Source organism: Budorcas taxicolor, chromosome 10, assembly GCF_023091745.1.
Source record: "Budorcas taxicolor isolate Tak-1 chromosome 10, Takin1.1, whole genome shotgun sequence".
Taxonomy (NCBI): Eukaryota; Metazoa; Chordata; class Mammalia; order Artiodactyla; family Bovidae; genus Budorcas; species Budorcas taxicolor.
This window is the reverse complement of record NC_068919.1, coordinates 2,044,510-2,069,534: the sequence shown is the minus strand read 5'-3', so window position 1 is coordinate 2,069,534 and position 25,025 is coordinate 2,044,510.

Here is a 25,025-nt window from a genome sequence, read left to right as displayed (position 1 = left end):
TGATCCACACAGTCAAAGGCTTTGGCATAGTCTAAGCAGAAATAGATGTATTTCTGGAACTCTCTTGCTTTATTTATGATTGAATGGATGTTGGCAATTTGATCTCTGATTTCTCTGCCTTTTCTAAATCCAGCTTGAACATCTGGAAGTTCATGGTTCATCTGTTGTTGAAGTCTGGCTTGGAGAATTTTGAGCATTACTTAAGTAGTGTGTGAGATGAGTGCAATTGTGCAGTAGTTTGAGCATTCTTTGGTATTGCCTTTCTTTGAGATTGGAATGAAAACTGACCTTTTCCAGTCCTGTGGCCACTGCTGAGTTTTCCAAATTTGCTGGCATATTGAGTGCAGCACTTTCACAGCATCATCTTTCAGGATTTTAAATAGCTCAACTGGAATTCCATCACTTCCACTAGCTTTGTTCGTAGTGATGCTTCCTAAAACCCACTTGACGTTGCATTCCAGAATGTCTGGCTCTATGTGAGTGATCACACCATCGTGATTATCTGGGTCATGAAGATCCTTTTTGTATAGTTCTTCTGTGTATTCTTGCCACCTCTTCTTAATATCTTCTGCTTCTGTTAGATCCATACCATTTCTGTCCTTTATTGAGCCCATCTTTGCATGCAATGTTTCCTTGGTATCTCTAATTTTCTTGAAGAGCTCTCGTCTTTCCTATTCTATTGTTTTCCTTTATTTCTTGCATTGATCACTGAGGAAGACTTTCTTATCTTTCCTTGCTATTCTTTGGAACTCTGCAGTCAAATGGGTATATATTTCCTTTTCTCCTTTGCCTTTCACTTCTCTTTTCACAGCTATTTGTAAGGCCTCCTCAACAGCCATTTGCTTTTTTGCATTTCCTTTCCTTGGGGATGGTCTTGATCCCTGTCTCCTGTACAATGTCACGAACCTCCGTCCATAGTTTAATAGGCACTTTGCTATCGGATCTAATCCCTTGAATCTATTTGTCACTTCTACTGTATAATCATAAGGGATTTGATTTAGGTCATACCTGAATGGTCTAGTGGTTTTCCATACTTTCTCCAATTTAAGTCTGAATTTGGCAATAAGGAGTTCATTATCTGAGCCACAGTCCGCTCCCAGTCTTGTTTTTGCTGACTGTATAGAGCTTCTCTATCTTTCGCTGCGAAGAATGTAATCAATCTGATTTTGGTGTTGACCATCTGGCAATGTCCATGTGTAGAGTCTTCTCTTGTGTTGTTGGAAGAGGGTGTTTGCTATGACCAGTGTGTTCTCTTGGCAAAACTCTATTAGTCTTTGCCCTGCTTCATTCTGTACCCCAAGGCCAAATTTGCCTGTTACTCCAGGTGTTTCTTGACTTCCTACTTTAGCATTCCAGTCCCCTACAATGTAGGGTTATACTTGGTAAAAGAAAAAAAAAAAACGTGTACCATTCTAGTGAATAATATTGATACTGGTGGAAGCTATACATGTGTGTGGTAAGAGAGTATAATGGGTAATTTTCTAACCTTTGTCTCAATTTTATTTAAAACTAAAATTACTCCAAAAATAATAAGTTCTTAAATAAAAATAATAATAATAAAGAGGCTGAATAATTTATCTAAATATCAGTATGTGTTTTTTTATTCTCCCATCCACAGGTATTTTCCTCTCTCCATCCCAAGGAGGTTTTCTAAGCTTATTTGTTCCCTTGCCTTGACGTAAATGTTTTTGTGTCCAAATATAAAACAGCAGCTTGGGCGTCCAGAAAATAACACCATCTCTTGGATTTTATATGCAAAATCAAACTCATAAAAGGAATAATTGAAGAGAAAGTTGAGGACTTTGAGGTAGAGGGAGGAGGAAGTAGGAGAGCTTCTCTTAAAGAGTTGGGGGACCACAGTTCACCTCCCCATATATGATCCAAGCATCCTCTTTCTGAGGACTCTTAAAGGCAACTTGCGAAACAGCAATGGGCATGGAATAGAAAGAACCATGGCCATGGAAACGTTGGGGAAAGGTCTTATGCCCAGTCTTGGCACAGAAGTGACAGTGCTATTATGTAGCTTAGGACATGAGTCAGTTCAGTTCAGTTAGTTCAGTCGCTCAGTCGTGTCCGACTCTTTGTGACCCCATGAACTGCAGCACACCAGGCCTCCCTGTCCCTCACCAACTCCCAGAGTTCACTCAGACTCACGTCCATCGAGTCAGTGATGCCATCCAGCCATCTCATCCTGGGTCGTCCCCTTCTCCTCCTGCCCCAATCCCTCCCAGCATCAGAGTCTTCTCCAATGAGTCAACTCTTCGCATGAGGTGGCCAAAGTACTGGAGTTTCAGCTTTAGCATCAGTCCTTCCAATGAACACCCAGGACTGGTCTCCTTTATGATGGACTGGTTAGATCTCCTTGCAGTCCAAGGGACTAGTAGTGGGCCTTAGAAAACATCACTACAAACAAAGCTAGTGGAGGTGACAGAATTTCAGTTGAGCTATTTCAAATCCTAAAAGATGATGCTGTGAAAGTGCTGCACTCAATATGCCAGCAAATTTGGAAAACTCAGCAGTGGCCACAGGACTGGAAAAGGTCAGTTCTCATTCCAATCCCAAAGAAAGGCAATGCCAAAGAATGCTCAAACTACCGCACAATTGCACTCATCTCACACGCTAGTAAAGTAATGCTCAAAATTCTCCAAGCCAGGCTTCAGCAGTACGTGAACCGTGAACTTCCAGATGTTCAAGCTGGTTTTAGAAAAGGCAGAGGAACCAGAGATCAACTTGCCAACATCTGCTGGATCATGGAAAAAGCAAGAGAGTTCCAGAAAAATATCTATTTCTGCTTGATTGACTATGCCAAAGCCTTTGACTGTGTGGATCACAATAAACTGTGGAAAATTCTGAAAGAGATGGGAATACCAGACCACCTAACCTGCCTCTTGAGAAATCCGTATGCAGGTCAGGACATGAGTAGTTGAGACTAAAGATTGAGGGCTATAAAAACAATGAAATAATGCTATCTGTAGCAACATGGATGGATCTAGAGAGTGTCATACTAAGTGAAGTAAGTCAGATGAAAATAAATATCACATGAGATCACATATGTGAAATCGAAAAAAAAAAAAATATATGATACAAATGAACTTTTTTGCAAAACAGAAACAGACTCCCAGACTTCAAAAGCAAGTTTATGGTTACCAAAGAGGAAATGTGTCAGGGGAAGATAAATTAGGAGTTTGGGATTAACATATGCACACTCCTGGTGGCATAGTGGTAAAGAACCCACCTGCCAAAGCAGGAGGCATGAGATGTGTGTTCGATCTCTGGGTTGGGACGATCCCCTGAAGAAGGGCATGGCAACCCACTCCAGTATTCTTGCCTGGAGAATCTCATGGACAGAGGAGCCTGGTGGGCTACAGAGTGAGATGTGTTCCAACACTATGGCAACACCATAATGTTGCCAAGAATGAGACACAACTGAAGCAACTTAGCATGCACACACACATGTGAAGATGAGAGCGTTAGTCACTCAGTCGTGTCAGATTCTGTGCGACCCCATGGACTGTAGCCCATCAGGCTCCTCTGTCCATGGGATTTTCCAGGCAAGAATACTGGTGTGGGTTGTCATTTCCTTCTCCAGGGGATCTTCCCAATCCAGGGATCGAACTCAGGTCTCCCGCATTGCAGGCAGACTCTTTACCGTCTGAGCCACCCAGTCAAAAAGTGAAAGTGAAAGTCGCTCAGTCATGTCTGACTCTGCGACCCCATGGACTGTAGCCCATCAGGCTTCTCTGTCCATGGGATTTTCCAGGCCAGAATACTGGAGTAGGTAGCCATTCCCTTCTTCAGGAAATCTTCCCAACCCAGGGATAGAACTCAGGTCTTCTTTACCAGCTGAGCTGTCAGGGAAGCACACATATATAAAAGAGATAATCAACAAGGACCTACTGTATGGCACAGGTAACTCTACCCAATATTCTTTAAAAACCTATATGGACACCTTATCTTTGACAAAGGAGGCAAAAATATACAATGGAGAAAAGACAATCTCTTTAACAAGTGGTGCCGGAAAAACTAGTCAACCACTATTAAAAGAATGAAACTAGAACACTTTCTAATACCATACACAAAAATAAACTCAAAATGGATTAAAGATCTAAATGCAATATCAGAAACTATAAAACTCCTAGAGGAAAACATAGGCAAAACACTCTCTGACATAAATCATAGTAGGATTCTCTATGACTCACCTCCCAGAGTAATGGAAATAAAATCAAAAATAAACAAATGGGACCTAATTAAACTTAAAAGCTTTTGTACAATGAAGGAAACTATAAGGAAAGTGAAAAGACAGCCTTCAGAATGGGAGAAAATAACAGCAAATAAAGCAACTGACAAAGAATTAATCTCAAATATATACAAGCAACTCCTGCAGCTCAATGCCAGAAAAATAAGCGACCCAATCAAAAAATGGGTCAAAGAACTAAAGAGACATTTCTCCAAAGAAGACATACAAATGGCTGACAAATACATGAAAAGATGCTCAACATCACTCATTATCAGAGAAATGCAAATCAAAACCACAATCAGGTACCATCTCACCCTGGTCAGAATGGCTGCTATCAAAAAGTGTACAAACAATAAATGCTGGGGAGGGTGTGGAGAAAAGGGAGCCCTCTTACACTGTTGGTGGGAATGCAAACTAGTAGAGCCACTATGAAGAACAGTGTGGAGATTCCTTAAAAATCTGTAAATAAAACTGCCATATGACCCAACAATCCCACTGCTGGGCATACACACTGAGGAAACTAGAATTGAAAGAGACACGTGTACCCCAGTGTTCATCACAGCACTGTTTACAATAGCCAGGACATGGAAGCAACCTAGATGTTCATTGGCAGATGAATAGACAAAAAAGCTGTGGTACGTATGTATACACATGGAAGGTTATGTAGCTATTAAAAAGAATGCATCCACCTTCTAATGAGGTGGATGAAACTGGAGCCTATTATACAGAGCAAAGTCAGAAAGAAAAACACCAATACCGTATATTAACACATATATATGAAATTTAGAAAGATGGTAATGATGACCCTATATGCAAGACAGCAAAAGAGACACAGATGTATAGAACAGACTGTTGGACTCTGGGGGAGAGGGAGAGGGTGGGATGATTTGAGAGAAGAGCACTGAAAAGCATATTGTCATACATGAAATAGATCGCCAGTCCAGGTCTGATGCGTGAGGCAGGGCGCTCAGGGCTGGTGCACTGGGATGACCCTGAGGGATGGGATGGGGAAGGAGGTGGGAGAGGGGTTCAGGATGGGGAACACAGGTACACCCATGGCTGATTCATGTGAATGTATGGCAAAACCCACCACAGTATTGTAAAGTAATTAGCCTCCAATTAAAAATTTTTTTAAAAACCTATATGGGAAAAGAATCTGAAAAAGAATGGATAAATGTATATGCATTACTAAACCACTTTGCTATATACTTGAAACTAACACAACATTGTAAATCAACTATATTCCAATAAAAAATAAAAAGTAAATTTTAAAAGACTACAGACTGAGGAATGAGGCTTCCCTGGCTCATTGGTTAAAAATCTGTCTGCAGTGAAGGAGACACAAGAGACGTGCATTCAGTTCCTGGGTCTGGAAGATCCCCTGGAGGAGGGCATGGCAACCCACTCCAGTATTCTTGCCTGGAGAATCCCATGGACAGAAGAGCCCATCAGGCTACAGTCCATAGGGTCACAAAGAGTTGGACACAACTGAACCGACTGAGCATGCACACGTGCAAAGACTGAGGAATATAATGTTCTGAACTGTAAAGAACTCTTAAAACCTTTGGGTGAACAAGGTGGCAGGGAAAGAACCTTAGTAATGACTGAGATTTAGTTTCTTGGCAGTGCATCAGGGTGGGAGACTATCTGACAAGGAAAACTGGGGGGAATACAACATTTTATTATTGCCTGATGTCATAGAATAAATACTGAATTTTCTACAGTTTGGAAACATTCCTTGTATATACACCATACCTTTCCACCTCAAGGTTAGATGACCAGTCAGAATGCTTCCAGAAAACCACTAATCAGTTTTTTCAATTTAAGAAAAGTCTTCTATATAACCATCAGGATATCTGATGCACCAGCCAAGCAGAAACATGTCTTGTATACACAATGGAGAGAATAAAGTAAAGCAGATTTCTCTGAGAAACACGTAAAGGCCAATTACTTCTTCTCACTCAGTGGAACAAAATGAGAAAGAAATGAACTATAAAAATGCCAAACTTCCATAAGTATGTCATTTTGTTCTTCTCACATGAATGGAAATATCTAAACTTTTGAAGGGTAAACTCAGTTTTTTGTACTAATATTGATTAATAGGCTGTAGTTTTTAGACATAATCTGAGTGAGAATTTATCTATATCTAATTTTAAAGTAGACATTTTCAAATTCACTTGACCGCCTTTATAGGAATACTACAATATAGAAGGTAATCTTATAGGAACTTCAGTTCAGTTCAGTTTAGTCGCTCAGTCATGTCCAACTCTTTGCGACCCCATGGATTGCAGCATGCCAGGCCTCCTTGTCCATCACCAACTCCTAGAACTTGCTCAAACTCATGTCCATTGAATCGGTGATGCCATCCAACCATCTCATCCTCTGTCCCCTTCTCCTCCCACCTTCAATCTTGCCCAGCATCAGGGTCTTTTCCAATCAGTCACTTCTTTGCATCAGATGTTCAAAGATTTAGAATTTCAGCCTCAACGTTGGTCCTTCCAATGAATATTCAGGGCTGATCTCCTTCAGAATGGACTGGTTGAATCTCTTTGCAGTCCAAGGGACTCTCAAGAGTCTTCTCCAACACCACAGTTCAAAAGCATCAATTCTTCGGCGCTCAGCTTTCTTCATAGTCCAACTCTCACATCCATACATGACTACTGGAAAAACCATACCTTTGACTAGACAGACCTTTGTTGGCAAAGTAATGTCTCTGCTTTTTAATATGCTGTCTCGGTTGGTCACAACTTTTCTTCCAGGGAGTAAGTGTCTTTTAATTTCATGGCTGCAGTCACCATCTGCAGCGATTTTTGGAGCTCCAAAAAATAAAGTCTGACACTGTTTCCATTGTTTCCCCATCTATTTGCCATGAACCAATAGGACCCGATGCCATGATCTTAGTTTTCTGAATGTTGAGTTTTAAGCCAACATTTTCACTGTCCTCTTTCACTTTCATCAATAGGCTCTTTAGTTCTTCACTTTCTGCCATAAGGGTGGTGTCATCTGCATATTTGAGGTTATTGATCTTTTTCCCAGCAATCTTGATTCCAGCTGTGCTTCATCCAGCCCAGAGTTTCTCATGATGTACTCTGCATAGAAGTTAAATAAGTAGGGTGACAATATACAGCCTTGACATACTGCTTTCCCTATTTGGAACCAGTCTGTTGTTCCATGTCCAGTTCTAACTGTTGCTTCTTGACCTGCATGAGATTTCTCAAGAGGCAGGTCAGGTGGTCTGGTATTTCATCTCTTTAAGAGTTTTCCACAGTTTGTTGTTCCACACAGTCAAAGGCTTTGGCATAGTTAATAAAGCAGAAACAGATATTTTTCTGGAACTCTCTTGCTTTTTTGATGATCCAACCGATGTTGGCAATGTGATCTCTGTTTCCTCTGCCTTTTCTAAATCCAGCTTAAACATCTGGAAGTTCATGGTTCACATACTGCTGAAACCTGGCTTGGAGAATTTTGAGCATTACTTTGCTAGGGTGTGAGATAAGTGCAATTTTGTGGTGCTTTGAGCATTCTTTGGCACTGCCTTTCTTTGGGATTGGAATGAAAACTGACCTTTGTGTCAGTCCTGTGTCCTGTGTCCTGTGTCCTGTGGCCATTGCTGAGTTTTCCAAATTAGCTGGCAAAATGAGTGCAGCACTTTCACAGCATCATCTTTTAGGATTTGAAAGCTCAACTGGAATTCCATAACCTCCACTAGCTTTGTTTGTAGTGATGCTTCCGACTCTTTGTGACCCCATTGACTGGCCTAGTGGGTTGCCAGAGGATCTTCCCAATCCAGGGATCGAACCAGGGTCTCCTGCATTGTAGACAGACACTTTACCATCTGAGCCACCAGGGAATGCCCTAAAGAGTTTATAACTTACCAAATCTGAAACTAGAGGCCAATCTCAGGAATAGATATACTGCTTGTATGTTTAGTTAATTCTTATGCCGTGCACTTCTCAAAGGCAATGGATCATTTACATTGTAACCCCATTTTCCCTAGAATATTGCCTTGAACATAGCAGGTGTTCAGTAGGTATGTTTTGGATTGAATTTAACTCTTTCCTCAAACTTCAGGTTCCTGCCCCAAAGTAAACAGTAATAGATGTTGTGGGTGCCTCTCATAAATTCTTTGATTAATATTCCCATCTCTAAACTTCTGAAATTGCTATTGCTAACAGTTTACACTTGTGACCTTATACCTCATTGGATGGGTATTAGGGAAGAGGATAGTGGAAGATTAAATAAATGAAGTGAAGAAAAACTACTTCTGCAGAGCATTGCCTCAGCAGGAGATGCCCTGGAAATTAAATCATAATCACCCCAATATATCGACCCCAGAGGATGGCCAAGGATTGGTCAATATGGGGTTCAGAGCCTGGTCCTCTTGCCTCAAGGCAGGACAGCTCTAGGCTGAACCTAGATTCAGAGCACCCTATGAATCAGACTAAGGCGAGACTTTACCCAAGATGTCATCACTGCTCAGTTTCTCCTTCTTTATCCTGCTTCCTTTACTTTGTCCTGAAAAGCACTTCCTCATCAACCGACACACACCTCAGTCTCTGAATTGGACTCTTCTTTTAACAAATGTGATCTAACACAGTAATTCTCGGCTCTCATCCTCTGCTTCTGTCTGTTTCTCTCCATAAGCATGCATCACTCCACTAATACAACCATGCCGTCCATAAATTCACTTTAGGTTTACTTCTGCTTAACTTTGTTTAGTAAATAGTGACCGCTGCCTGGACTTCACCAAACAAAGAAAAAGCAGAGGTTCCTGAAAAGGCCAAGGGTCCCAAATAGGCCTGAGATCTCTGTTGGTCAAGAGAGAATCTTGACATTTATTGGCTCCCGCAGTATGAAGACTATTGGAAAATGTAGTTGGCAATTCTGAATACAAGCAAAAGCAAAATTCAACTAAAGTCAACTATTCAACAGCAGAATATTACACTTCTGGCATTACTGCAATGCCAGTTCCTATGCCCAACACACAGTGAGGCCAGGCAACACTAAAATGTCAGAGTTTGGAACCGAGATTTATTGCAGGACCATGCAACAAACCCGGAGGCTCACGCCTTAAAAGCCCCAAACTTCTGGAAGGCTTTTGGCAACGCCTTTTCTAGGAAAGGTGAAGGAGGGGGTGTAATCAGTTGTTGCAAGCTCTTTGATGTCAGATCCTTTGTTCCAGAGGTCGGGTCACGGTCAGGTAAGGGTGTTCCTGTAAATCTCTGCCGAGTAGTGTTATTCTCACAAGTCTCTCTATGTTTTGGGGATGTGCTGATACAACGGGGCAAGGAGAGGGTGGAACAAATTGAGAGAGTAGCACTGAAACATGTGAAACAGATCAAGCTGGAAACGACTGAGCAACGGAACAACAAACGAAAGAGCAGAGCTAGCTGGTGGGAAGTCGCTGTAGAGCACAGAGAGCTCGACTTGGAGGCGTGGGATGGGGACAGGGGGAGGGAGGCCCGCGAGCGAAGGGATCTATGCACTCACGGCTGATTCACACTGCTGTACGGCAGAAAACAACACAACAGTATAAGGCCATTACTCCTTCAATAAAAAATAAATTTAAAAACGAGAGTCATCCTCTGTCCGGACAAGAAAGGGTGAGGTCCCGAGGGATTAGTTTCCCTTCTGAGGTCCCGGTGCTGGCTAAAAGACAGGTCTCAGCTGGCGGCTCCCTCAGGGCCAGTCCCCAGACCCTGCCCAGCTGTCGTTCCGAGGGAGCCAGGCGCCCAGGACCCAGCGGCCCTCGGGCTCCTCAGGCCGCCGGGGTGGTGGGACCAGGTTCGCAGGCTGCGTCTCATGCAGACGGGCCACCGCCATCAGGCTGCAGAGGCAGGTGGGCACGAGAGGGAGGTTCAGGGCCGCCTCACCGGCCTGAGTCCAGTCGGTGGGAGGCCTTGGCGAGGGCTCTGGAGCCCTGCAGGACACCGCCCCCAGCCTGCTCCCTGCCCCCCAGTTCACCTGCTGGCCGAGGCCCGGTGAACTGGAGAGCCCCCAGCAGAAGACCAGGATCCCTGTCTCACCTCACTCCCTGTCTCACCTCACTCCCTCTCTGCCTGAAGACCACCACTCCGCCCACCGCAGGCTGAATAGACCCACTAACGTCCCTCCTTGACAGCTGGCTGCTGGGGGAGAGGCCCAGGGCAATGCCCACCAGTGGCTGAGCAGCACCGCCACCTGCGGTAACTGTGGCAGCCAAGGGCTGAGAGCTGGCCCCGCCGCGCTGTATTACACCGCCTCTGTAGGAGAGCGCTTCCCTGGTGGCTCAAGTGGTAATGAATCTGCCTACAATGCGGGAGACCTGGGTTCGATGCCTGGATTGGGAAGATCCTCTGGAGGAGGGCATGGCAACCCACCCCAGTATCCAAAGGCCTAGGTTACCCACCCCAGTAGTTTTGGGCTTCGCTAGTGGCCCAGACAGTAAAGCATCCACCTGCAATGCGCGAGACCCCCTGGAGGGGGGCATGGCAACCCACTCCAGTCTTCTTGCCTGGAGAATCCCCCTGGACAGAGGAGCCTGGCAGGCTACAGTCCATGGGGCCGCCAAGAGGTGGACACACTGAGCAACTAAGCGGAGCACAGCACAGCACACTGCCTCTGTAGGAAAGTTGACACTAAAATGATTTATTACTAGTTATGACTTACAATTGTACAGTGACTGGAAAGACCACCAAGATAAGAACCTGGTAACCTGATCACCAGTAAATATTTAGTTGGATTATTGTGTGAAAGTTTATAGTAAACATATGTCAATACTATGCTGCTGCTGCTACAGCTGCTGCTGCTGCTGCTGCGTTGCTCCAGTCGTGTCCGACTGTGCAATCCCATAGACGGCAGCCCACCAGGCTCCCCTGTCCCTGGGATTCTCCAGGCAAGAACACTGGAGTGGGTTGCCATTTCCTTCTCCAATACATGAAAGTGAAAAGTGAAACTGAAGTCGCTCAGTCGTGTCCGACTCTTAGTGACCCCATGGACTGCAGCCTACCAGGCTCCTCCATCCATAGGATTTATACTTACATGTAAAATTTGATATTTCAATTAATATAATCTAGTGCTTTTTTATGAACATCTAAAAAATAGAAGAGCTGAGGTATAGTTTTTTATCAACAATAAGGATGATAAAATATATGACTACCTTCAAGAGCCAACTCAATCAGCAGCTTACACTTCCAGCTCTCAGTGTTGATAGATAACTTTAAGCTGCATCTCTATAGTTCTCTTGTTCTTCATGGTATCACAATAAATACAGAAGCTCCAAATATCACATTTCCACCTCATTTTCAAAGACAAAAAGCATGGGGAAGGGTAGCTTTCTCTCACTGGAGAAGGATTCTTTCCCAGGAGCCCCCAACACATGTCCTCTGGCCAAAACTAGGTCTCATGACCTCTCTTAAGCCAAAGGATGGGCCTATTTTGCCTCAAACTCATTTTCTCTACCTCAAACCTGAATAAAATTGGAGGAAATGATGCAAAAAATGTTTGGGGCCAGGCAACAGTTCTGCTAGAGTCAACATAAAAAGTCAGGGAATCTCCTTTAGTAAACCTCTTTCTGAGTCTCCTCAAAGTTACAGAGTCATTTAACCAAACTCAAGGCTTTTTGATCTCAGACAAGATATATTTGCATATTCTACACCGCTAGTTGTAAGAGAGAGAGAGATTCATTATAATTCAAAGGTGTAGACAGTGACATCCTACAGCTTTTCTCAAATAAGGAAAAAGACCTAAAAACAGAATTGCTTTCCTCTGTTCACTTGATAATAGTACATAATTGTCTACATATAACAGCCACTCAGTTCATGCTGTCCACTAGAAGGCGGCATGGGTATACAGTTAGAAGCAGAGAGCCAGACGGATGTGAGTTCAATATAACCTCCTTCACTTACCAGCAATGGACCTTGGGTAAGACATTTTGCCTCTGTGTGCCTCAGTTTCACTATCCGCAAAAGGGCCCCATCAATCCTTACCTAGCTCTTTTGAAGATGAAGATTACTTTAAAAAAAAAAAAAAAAGCACAATTTCTGAGCCACACTAAGTAGTCAATATGTGAAAACTATTATTGTTAGTTCAAGAGTCTAAAAACTGAAATGATAGCAGTCACCTAGCCAATTCCCATTCTCCTCCTCAACTAGAGAAAAAAAGTATAAACAACAAGGATCAGCTTCATCCCTTTCCAATGTAAAGGTTTCTGAGAAGTAATGATCTACTGGTAAAAATTTACAGGTATGAATGTTCCCTTCAGAGAGATTTCCTAAAGCATACCTCCTAGAAGACGTCTGATTCACTAGATTTTGTTTCTATTATTCCCATGAATTGTAGTATGGAAATTTAAAAGGGACCAATCTCATTTCAGTTCATTTTTCATTTTTCACTAATCACTTTCTCATATCTTGGTCTGAGTGGTAGGTCTTATGTATCTGTTGTTTCAAATGTAAAATAACTGCATGATTAACACAAACATAATTTTGATACTATAAGCCTCCTAGACAGCATCAGTTACCCACACTGAGAAGGAAACTCAATATTTGAAATGCCTTCCTACATTTCAGAAACACTGTCATGTGTGGTACAAGATATGTTTTTATTAGTAAAATTTTTCTATATGCTTTTTTCTCTGCAAAGGTACACCAACCACACATCACAATGAATGGCTTTTCTAACCATACTAGTAATTTTATAATACAGTCTTAAACTTCTCTTTGCTTTTCTGATTCCTTTTTTTTTTTTAATTTTTTTTTTAATTTTAAAATCTTTAATTCTTACATGTGTTCCCAAACATGAACCCCCCTCCCACCTCCCTCCCCATAACATCTCTGTGGGTCATCCCCATGCACCAGCCCCAAGCATGCTGTATCCTGCGTCAGACATAGACTGGCGATTCAATTCTTACATGATAGTATACATGATAGAATGCCATTCTCCCAAATCATCCCACCCTCTCCCTCTCCCTCTGAGTCCAAAAGTCCGTTATACACAGCTGTGTCTTTTTTCCTGTCTTGCATACAGGGTCGTCATTGCCATCTTTCTAAATTCCATATATATATGTTAGTATACTGTATTGGTGTTTTTCTTTCTGGCTTACTTCACTCTGTATAATCGGCTCCAGTTTCATCCATCTCATCAGAACTGATTGAAATGAATTATTTTTAACGGCTGAGTAATACTCCATTGTGTATATGTACCACAGCTTTCTTATCCATTCATCTGCTGATGGACATCTAGGTTGTTTCCATGTCCTGGCTATTATAAACAGTGCTGCGATGAACATTGGGGTGCATGTGTCTCTTTCAATTCTGGTTTCCTCGGTGTGTATGCCCAGCAGTGGGATTGCTGGGTCATAAGGGAGTTCTATTTGCAATTTTTTAAGGAATCTCCACACTGTTCTCCATAGTGGCTGTACTAGTTTGCATTCCCACCAACAGTGTAGGAGGGTTCCCTTTTCTCCACATCCTCTCCAGCATTTATTGCTTGCAGATTTTTGGATCGCAGCCATTCTGACTGGTGTGAAGTGGTACCTCATTGTGGTTTTGATTTGCATTTCTCTGATAATGAGTGATGTTGAGCATCTTTTCATGTGTTTGTTAGCCATCCATATGTCTTCTTTGGAGAAATGTCTATTTAGTTCTTTGGCCCATTTTTTATCCTCACCTCCTTACTCATAACTATCCTTTTATTTGTATGGGTCCATTGGTAGAAGGAATCACAATGCACCTAGCATTAAATACCTGCTTTTGGGAACAAATATTTTCGGTTTACAGACATAAAATACCATGATATAAAGACAATAGTTTCCAGAGACATTATGAAAAATATATCAAGTAAAGAAATTTAAATCTCTCTCATAATAAAAAAAAGAATGAAAATGGATGAACTACTTAACCACATGGAACGATATAGATGAATACACTGCATGCTTTTATACCTAATAAAATATATAGTAAAAATATATGTCAGTTTCTGCTGCCTAGAAAACAACTACAAAATCTCAGCAATAAACAAAAATGGCACTTATTGCTTGCTCACTTGTCTGCAGGATTATCTGGGCTTCAGCTAAAGGCCCAGCAAGGCCAGGCTTGATACAAAGCTGTGTGATTTCAAGTCCATTCTAGATTCTAAGTCTGCGCTTTTCCTTGTCCTGGGCTGGGCAGATTACCCAGGGCATGCTCTCATGGACATGGCAAAAGAGCAAAAAAACAAGTCTAATATATATAATACGAAACCATTCATGTAAAATTGTTAATAAACACAAAGCAAAACCATGTATTCTTTATAATAAAGAATAAAAATATGAATGGAAATGGAATAATTTTAAAATAGTGGAATGGAAGGAGAAAAGATAAGCCTGGAGTTTTAGCTATGACCATAAAACCTAATTAAAAAGAAAAAGAGAGCCTACAAAAAAATATGCAAAATATGAACATCTCTTAAATCTCAGTGTGTGGTTAGTAAATATATGACTGTTATAATTACTTGTATATTCAAAATAATTCATAATTCAAAATTATGAATGATTGTATTTTTTTGAAAAGCAGCATAAAAACTAACCAATTGCCCATATTATTTCTGGAAAATATTGTTTCATGGGAATCATCGATTCAGCCTGAAGAGTTTACAAATACCCTCAGTGACTTATCCATACATTAATAACTCTCACTATCTAAGACTTCCTCTCCTTTCACAACAGTCAGGGGCTTTGTTCAAAACACTTCCATAATTTGTGAGAAACCTTGATGTTTGATGGCAACTTTGTGCAGATGACCACACATGCTGAACAATCTGGTATTTTATGGGTTTTGTCATACTTTTAACTCCCCAGCGATATTTTCAATATATGGAGATTGAAAGTAGCTAATAGAACGACAGCCAAATCTGATCGTCTTCTTTGTTTGAAGGACAGCTCTTACCAAGTTGCAAATAGAGACTGAATTAAAATCTGGATGTGCCTACAAAAAGAGAACATTCTAACCTGAAAATGGGGTGTTCCACCAAATTTCAGCTGAGGAAAGAGAGTTACAAATATGAACACTGAGTATATATGTCAGGCATTTGTTTTACATGCATTTTCCTACATAATCTTTGTGGGCAGAATATCTCTTCCCAGTCTCAGTTGAAATTACCCTTGCTGTGGTCTCAGCAAAGTGTCATGAAAACAATTTTAAACACTGAAAAGACTGATTTATACTAATATGTAACCAGTGTACACAGCCCTGGAAACAAGTGTAAACGCAAAGTTATTATACCATGACTCAAAGTGAAGACTAACTATAATTTCCTTCAAAAGACCTAAATAAAATATTAATAATGCTACAGTGTATAGATACATAGAGATATTCTACAGAAATTTTATTTAATAAATAAATCAATTAAGCATATTACATTTATTTAGAAAATGATTACAATTGGATAGAATTCATGGATAGAATTAGTGAATTTGGAATTACTGCATCTTAGAAAAAATACAGCCAACCAGACAATTCAGGTGTTCCTTGCCCTAGAGAAGCCAAATGAAGACACCAAGAGAGAACAATGGCCCCACAAGAGCAGAATCTCTAAATGACAACATTTTATGTAAGAATGGGCAAACGTATATTATTGGGCAGGAAGTTCTATTTCCCCTGCAGGAGGAATACATTGAAGTCCCTAGACTAATGTATTCACCCAATTTCTCACTTTAAGCCCCAGAAGATATCAGCAAGTCTTCTTATCCCAAAGAAGAAATTAATATTTTCCCTTCTATGTAGGCCTACGAAAGTGAAAGTGTTACTCAGTCCTGGCAGACTCTTTGCGACCCCATGGACTGTAGCCTGCCAGGCTCTTCTGTCCATGGCGTTTCCAGGCAAGAATACTGGAGTGGGTTGCCATGCCCTCCTCCAGAGAATCTTCCCAACCCAGGGATCAAACCCGGGTCTGCCACATTCCAGGCAGATTCTTTACCATCTGAGCCACCATGGAAGCCCCACTGTAGGCCTATGCTGCTAAGTCGCTTCAGTCGTGTCCGACTCTGTGCGACCCCATAGACGGCAGCCCACCAGGCTCCCCCGTCCCTGGGATTCTCCAGGCAAGAACACTGGAGTGGGTTGCCATTTCCTTCTCCAATGCATGAAAGTAAAAAGTGAAAGTGTAGTTGCTCAGTCGTGTCCGACTCTTAGCAAACCCATGGACTGCAGCCCACCAGGCTCCTCTGTCCATGGGATTTTCCAGGCAAGAGTACTGGAGTGGGGTGCCATTGCCTTCTCCGATATAGGCCTATACCAACTACCTAAATAATACAACAAACTAGAGGAGTCATCTATCCATAATAGGATGGATTTTAAAAGCCTTCTAAGGCAAATAAGCCCCTTCTGCTAAGAAAACAAAGCTAAAGTCTATGGCAATACATATATGACTGAGTGGGCTTCCCTACTCAGGTTATGGACTCCAGTATTCTTGCCTTAAGAATTCCATTGACAGAGGAGCCTGGCAGGCTACAGTCAATGGGTTGCAAAGAGTCAGACACAACTGAGTGACTACCACTTTCCTTTTCTATATGACTGAGTACTCCATGGGCATTCAATAAGTATTTACTGAGTATCTACTATGTGCCAGACATAACACTAGACCCTGAGGATACAGCTGATGGTAGGCAGTCTCTTAGCTTATCCAGAATCCCTACTCCCTGTTATCCATCCTGTGTAACCCACTTCCCTTGAGTCACGAGATCTAGCGACTTCCTTCTAATGACTAAAAATGGTAAAAGAGATTGGATGTCACTTCCAAAATTAAATTATGAAAATACTGTAGCTTCTGTTTTGGGTTCATTCATATTCTCCTCTGTCTCTCTCTCCTACCAGTCTCCTACCAGGGAAAGTCAGCTTGCCATGTAAGGGAGGTGGCCCTGGTCTACATGAATTAGCTGAGAAGTAGATCATCTGGGCCTACCAACAGCCATAGGAGTGAGCTCAAGAGCAAACCCTTCAGCCCAACCTCAAGAGAGATCTTGAGCAAGAAGCCCTCATCTCTACCACCCCCGGATAAATCCTGACTTGCAGAAATTATAACATAATAAATGTGTGCTGTTTTAAGCTGCTAGATGTGGGGGTAATTTGTTAAGCAACAATAGAAAACTATTATTAATACATGATGGTTTATAACGCAAATGAAGAACTTGTCTATGTGCAGCTTACAAATAAGTGGGCAGACACAGAAAATAAACAGATATATATAATATAATTTTCTATAATTATAAATGCTATGGGGGAAGTAAAACAAAGTAATGGGATATAGGGTGATTACCCAGGTAGGTGGAGAAAGAAGACTCCTCTGCAGAGACCAGAATGAAGTGGACCTGAGCAATGGATATGTGCTACTGTAATAATTTAAATGAAAAAGTATATATGAGAATTAAGCCATCTTGTGTTAAGCCAAACATTAAAGAAATTTGCAAAAATGTAAAGCAATGCCACTCTTTCCAATAATTTTTTGTTTTGAAAAAGCTATTTTCATTAAAGATGTGATATGTACAATTGTGTATTATTACTGTTTTTAAATAAACATTTTTCCATTTTTGATTTTGTTTTTATTTCTAATATAATAAATCTAAATAGCTATAACTCACATAGACAAAGACATTTGAGGATCCCCAATAATATTTAAGAGTGCAAAGGGATCCCAAGACCAAAATAAAGGTCATGGTATGAAGTATATATCTTATTCCAAGTTGAACAGGACTAAAATCCACTGAAGGATTTTTCAGCAAATGACATGACCTGAAGTAACTTTTTAAAAAGATTATTTGGGGTTCCACAGGAGAATGGACTATGTGGGAGAGAAGCATGGAAACCTGTCAGAACTTGGCAAACAATTACCCATGATGCTTTCAAGTGGACCTGAGAATAGCCATAAAGTTAGGCTTATATTTTAACGTAACATTTTCATGTTTTCCCACATGAAAACAACATATCTCTATTTTGCAGCCAAATATTTGTTAGTGTCATATTAATAAAATGTTCGCTAGTATCATTATTAATAAAGGAGTAAGTGAATCCTGGTGAGTTAGATTAGAACATGGAATTTCCTTTTCACTTGTTCCTCAGGCCCCAGTGATTTGTTCCAAGCCTTTATGGTATGCTCTGTGGACTTTACCCAGGCACACCATATAATTTCTAAGCAAAACAGCAAATTTATACTTTGGTGACATTTCCTGCAAGATGAAACAATCAGAAAATAGGGCTACCTTCTGGCTACCTTCAGCTCTGCTTCTGCCATTATGAAATTCATGCTTCTATAAACTGGCAGTAATAGAATTTCACCTGTCTTATAAATAGCGCTTTTAGAGATGGATTAAATGTTATCTCTAATAGCAGTATGACACAGAAATAGAAATCAAACAGACCAAACCAAAACACTTTAATTTTTGCATTGTTGGATGAAATGTGGTGGGGGTTTTTCTGCCAAATATTAACCTACAGAAACAACAGGATCTAATCAGAAGATCTAAAATGTAAAAATTTCAATGAAACTGAATTAGTATAGGTCTTTAAGGTATCTTTCCTGAATTTTTCTGCCAACACTAAGGAATATCCGGTGCTATTAATGACTAGTAATTCCTAGCTTGATTCTTCTCCCATAAATAATACTTCAGGAAATATACTTAAAATGCTAGAAAAAAAACAAAAATCATGCATCTTTCTGAATTAAGTGAGTTTCTGATCTTGCTCATATCCTCCTTTGTGAATCAGTCAAGCATCAAGGTAGGTACCTACCTAATGTAGTATAAATACAGTACTGCATGTTTCTCATTACCCTCACTAATTTCCCTTCCTCATAGAGAGATTTTAAAAGGGCGGGGGGGAAGAAAAGAAAAACCTTTATTAAGTTTTTTCCTGAAGATCAGAGACAAAATTGGATGGCATCAAAGAATAAAACGTAACAGCACAAAGAGAAGTGAAAATCTGCTATGGATTTGGTGCAGTATGCCTGATTTGGGCTACAGAGTACACTTCAAGCATAAACTGCTCATCCTGACTTTCAACAGAAACTCAAGCAAAAGAAAGATCAGATTTTTTTCTCTTTGAGCCAGCTTCAGGAAAACAGTTTTAAAATAACTATTGACTGGTGGAAGGAAAGAAATTATTTGATATGTGATTATAAAATCAAATGTGGAATAAATTTAAAAAGTTGATACTTAAAAAGTACAGCTTCTATGAAATTAAAGTGTAATTATGTTTTACACATTCTTTGTAACTCAGTGGAATATACTAGAGCAAATTTTAAACAGTATGTTGGAAATAGCACTTCATTTGCAGAAATTCATTTATGCAAATTTTCAAAGGTATATTTAAAGGAAAGCACATCAGGTTTATTAAATTATTTCCCTGAAAGCTAGAACAAGGAAACCTTGGAAGTCAGTTTAATTTCCTTCTGTTTCTCTCCAACCAATATCCTTTTCCTTCACTCTTATTTGCAAGGTCTCAAGACCTGACTGTCCCTGCTCTGTAGGGTGGTAATTGCCATATGAAGCAGGAAGACGTAAACAGAAGAGGCATTAAGTATGCCAGCTTACATGTGGCAGCTGCCAGCAATAGGTAGTTTTAAAAGTTGCAAAAGCCTTACCTACCCCCTTGACTAATTTTTGCCCACTGACTTCTAACTTAGAGCCAGAAATTTCTAAAGGTTCTATTCTTTGACCCACGGAAGTAGGGACTTTTGCCTAAATGCCAATATTATGTAAGAGAAACAGACTAGCAAGATTTAAGTGGAAGGGAAAAGAACTGTGAGCTTGGCACATCAGTGTGAGACTGCAAAATCTAAATTTATTAGTCGAAATTGCATCTAGAATAAATTTGTATGAGTGAAATGAGGCAGGTGCCAGGTCACTAGGCTAGAACCTTGGTAGATAAGTAACATAGTGAGTACAGGTACTTACTAAGGAAAAATACTCTTCCCCTATTAAAAAGCAGAGACATTACTTTGCCAACAAAGTTCCGTCTAGTCAAGGCTATGTTTTTTCCAGTGGTCATGCATGGATGTGAGAGTTGGACTATAAAGAAAGCTGAGTGCCAAAGAATTGATGCTTTTGAACTGTGGTGTTGGAGAAGACTCTTGAGAGTCCCTTGGACTGCAAGGAGATCCAACCAGTCCATCCTAAAGGAGATCAGTCCTGGGTGTTCATTGGAAGGACTGATGTTGAAGCTGAAACTCCAATACTTTGGCCATCTGATGTGAAGAGCTGACTCATTGGAAAAGACCCTGATGCTGGGAAAGATTGAGGACAGGAGGAGAAGGGGATGACAGGATGAGATGGTTGGATGGTATTATCAACTCGATGGACATGGGTTTGGGCGGACTCCAGGAACTGGTAATGGACAGGGAGGCCTGGTGTGCTGTGGTTCATGGGGTCGTAGAGTCGGACACGACTGAGTGACTGAACTGAACTGAACTGATTGGACCAAAAATCCAAAGTCTTGAAGCAAAGGTGATTCAGGAACTACAGAGAAAGCCAGACTCCTAAAAAGCAAATCAGGGATAAGACAAGGATTTTTGCTCTGTGGGTGCATTAAAAGCATCATGCAACTTTCTGGCTGATAAAAAAGAAGATGATCAGCTTTGTACAAAAACATGGCATGGAAAGGAAGTGGACTGTCCAGCAGGTTGGCACTAAGGGCCAGTAACTTAAGAAAGAATACTGGATTGGTCATTTAAATTCAAAGAATGATCCACAGAAAACTGATGGAAGACTGTGAAGAAGCAACATCACTAGCAAAATACATTAAAGAAAGTAGGACAGAGAGCATAGCTATGAAGATTAGGAGCAGGCACTGAACTAAAAAAGGGGCAAGAGAAGGGATTTCGGGATGAAAAGAGGAACCAGAAGGGTGTAGATAACTAAAGAGAGGAAAGAATTTAAAGAGAAAAAAAAATCTGTGAACAACAGTGACAACAGAAAGAGAACAAACACGGTTATCAGGAAGGGTGGGAGGAAGGGATAGTCGGTGAGTTTGTGACTGACACTTATACACTGCTATATTTAAAATGGATAACCCACCTGCAATGCAGGAGAAGTGGTTTCCATCCCTGGGTTGGCAAGATCCCCTGGAGAAGGAAAAGGAAACCCACTCCAGTATTCTTGCCTAGGAAATCCCATGGACAGAGCATCCTGTGGTCTCAAAGAGTTGATCAAGACTGAGCGACTGAACTGAACTGAACTGAACTGAGCAACTAAGACTTTAACCTTGGGTCTTGTCTACCTTTTCTCAAGGTCAGTTCAGTCACTCAGTCATGTCTGACTCTTTGTGACACCGTGGACAGCAGTACGCCAGGCTTCCATGACCATCACCAACTCCCAGAGCTTGCTCAAACACAAGTCTATTGAGTCAGTGATGCCATCAAATCATCTCATTCTCTGTCACCCCATTCTCCTCCTGCCTTCAGTCTTTCCCAGTATCAGGGTCTTTCCAATATCTCAGTCCTCTGCATCAGGTGGCCAAAGTATTGGGTTTTCAGTTTCACCATCAATCCTTCCAATGAATATTCAGGACTGATTTCCTTTAAGATTGACTGGTTTGAGCTCCTTGCAGTCCAAGGGACTTTCAAGAGTCTTCTCCAACACCACAGTTCAAAAGCATCAATTCTTTAGTGCTCACTTTCTTTAGTGTCCAACTCTCACATCTGTACATGACCACTGGAAAAATGATAGCCTTGACTGCTGCTGCTAAGTCACTTCAGTCGTGTCCAACTCTGTGCGACCGCATAGATGGCAGCCCACCAGGCTCCCCGATCCCTGGGATTCTCCAGGCAAGAACACTGGAGTGAGTTGCCATTTCTTTCTCCAGTACATGAAAGTGAAAAGTGAAAATGAAGTCTCTCAGTCGTGTCCGACTCTGTGTGACCCCATGGACTGTAGCCTACCAGGCTCCTCCACCCATGGGATTTTCCAGGCAAGAGTACTGGTGTGCGGTGCCATTGCCTTCTCCGACAGAGATTTATTGGCAAAGTAATGTCTCTGCTCTTGAATATGCTGTCTAGGTTGGTCATAGCTTTTCTCCCAAGGAGCAAGCATCTTTTAATTTCATGGCTGCAGTCACCATCTGCAGTGATTTTGGAGCCCAAAAAATAAAGTCTGTCAACTATGTCCATTGTTTCACCGTCTATTTGCCATGAAGTGATGGAACCAGATGCCATGATCTTAGTTTATTGAATGTTGAGTTTTAAGCCAACTTTTTCACTCTCTTTTTAAACTTTCATCAAGAGGATCCTTAGTTTCACTTCACTTTCTGCCATAAGGGTAGTATCATCTGCATATCTGAGGTTATTGATATTTCTCCCAGGATTCTTGATCCCAGCTTGTACTTCCTCCATCCCAGCGTGTCTCATGATGTACTCTGAATATAAGTTAAATCAGTAAGGTGACGATATACAGCCATGACGTAGTCCTTTCCCAATTTGGAATGAGTCTGTTGTTCCATGTCCAGTTCTAACTGTCGCTTCTTGACCTGCATACAGATTTCTCAAAAGGCAGGTAAGGTGGTCTGGTATTCCCGTCTCTTGAAGAATTTTTCAGTTTGTTGTGATCCACACAGCCAAAGGCTTTGGTGTAATCAATAAAGCAGAAGTATATGTTTTTCTGGAACTCTCTTGCTTTATCTATGATGCAACTGATGTTGGCAATTTGATCTCTGGCTCCTCTGCCTTTTCTAAATCCAGTTTGAACATGTGGAAGTTCATGATTTGCATACTGTTGAAGCCTGGTTTGGAGAATTTTGAGCATTACTTTGCTAGTATGTGAGATGAGTGCAATTGTGCAGTAGTTTGAGCATTCTTTCACACTGCCTTTCTTTGGGATTGGAATGAAAACTGACCTTTCCCAGTCTGGTGGCCACTACTGAATTTTCCAAATTTGTTGGCATACTGCGTGCAGCACTTTCACAGCATCATCTTTTAGGATTTCAAATAGCTCAACTGGAATTCCATCACTTCCACTAGCTTTGTTCGTAGTGATGCTTCCTAAGGCCCACTTGACTTCACATTCCAGGATGTCTGGCTCTAGGTGAGTGATCATACCATTGTGGTTATCTGGGTCGTGAAGATCTTTTTTGTACAGTTCTTCTGTGTATTCTTGCCACCTCTTCTTAATATCTTCTGCTTCTGTTTGGACCATACCATTTCTGTTCTTTATAGTGCCCATCTTTGCATGAAATGTTCCCTTGGTATCTCTGATTTTCTTGAAAAGTTCTCTAGTCTTTCCCATTCCATTGTTTTCCTCTGTTTCTTTGCATTGATCACTGAGGAAGGCTTTCTTATCTTTCCTTGCTATTCTTTGGAACTCTGCATTCAGATGGATATATTTTTCCTTTTCTCCTTTGCCGTTAAGCTTCTATTCTTTTCTTGTCTATTTGTAAGGCCTCCTCAGACAACCATTATGCCTTTTTGCATCTCTTTTTCTTGAGTATGGTCTTGATTACTGCCTCCTGTATAATGTCCCAAACCTCTGTCCATAGTACTTCCCGCACTCTGTCAATCAGATCTAACCCCTTGAATCTATTCGTCACTTCTACTGTATGATCATAAGGGATTTGACTTAGGTCATATCTGAATGGTCTAGTGATTTTCCCTACTTTCTTCAATTTAACTCTGAATTTAATAATAAGGAGTTCATGATCTGAGCCACATTCAGCTCCCACGCAGTTTTTGCTCACTGTATAGAGCTTCTCCATCTTTGGCTGCAAAGAATAGAATCAATCTGATTTCAGTATTGACCATCTGCTGATGTCCATGTGTAGAGTTTTCTCTTGTGTTGCTGGAAGAGGGTGTTTACAATGACCAGTGCATTCTCTTGGCAAAACTCTATTAGAATTTGGCCTGCTTCATTTTGCACTCCAAGGCCAAACTTTCCTATTACTCCAGGTATCTCTTGATTCCCTACTTTGGCATTCTAGTCCCCTATAATGAAAAGAAAATCTTTTTTGGATGTTAGTTCTAGAAGGTCTCATAGGTGTTAGGTGTAGAAGGTGTTGTAGGTCTTCATCAAGGCAGATGAGACCTAAAAGAGATGGTTTATCTTTATAGGGGACTGGAAAGCAAAAGTAGGGAGTCAAGAAACACCTGGAGGAACAGGCAAATTTGGCCTTGGAGTGCAGAAAGAAGCAAAGCAAAGGCTAATAGAGTTTTGCCAAGAGAACACACTGGTCATAGCAAACACCCTCTTCCAACAACACAAGAGAAGACTCTACACATGGACATCACCAGATGGTCAACACCGAAATCAGATTGATTATATTCTTTGCAGCCAAAGATGGAGAAGCTCGATACAGTCAGCAAAAACAAGACTGGGAGTGGACTGTGGTTCAGATCATGGACTCCTTATTGCAAAATACAGACTTAAAGTGAAGAAAGTGGGGAAAACCACTAGACCATTCAGGTATGACCTAAATAAAATCCCTTACAGTTATACAGTGGAAGTGACAAATAGATTCAAGGGATTAGATCTGATAGACAGAGTGCCTGAAGAACTATGGACAGAGGTTCATGACATGGTACAGGTCACTTCATGCAAGAAAAAGATGTGCAAAAAGGCAAAATGGTAGCCTGAGGAGGCCTTACAAATTGACAAGAAAAGAATAGAAGCTAACGGCAAAGGAGAAAAGGAAAGATATACCATCTGAATGCAGAGTTCCAAAGAATAGCAAGGAAAGATAAGAAAGCCTTCCTCAGTGATCAATGCAAAGAAACAGAGGAAAACAACAGAATGGGAAAGACTAGAGATCTCTTCAAGAAAATTAGAGACACCAAGGGAACATTTCATGCAAAGATG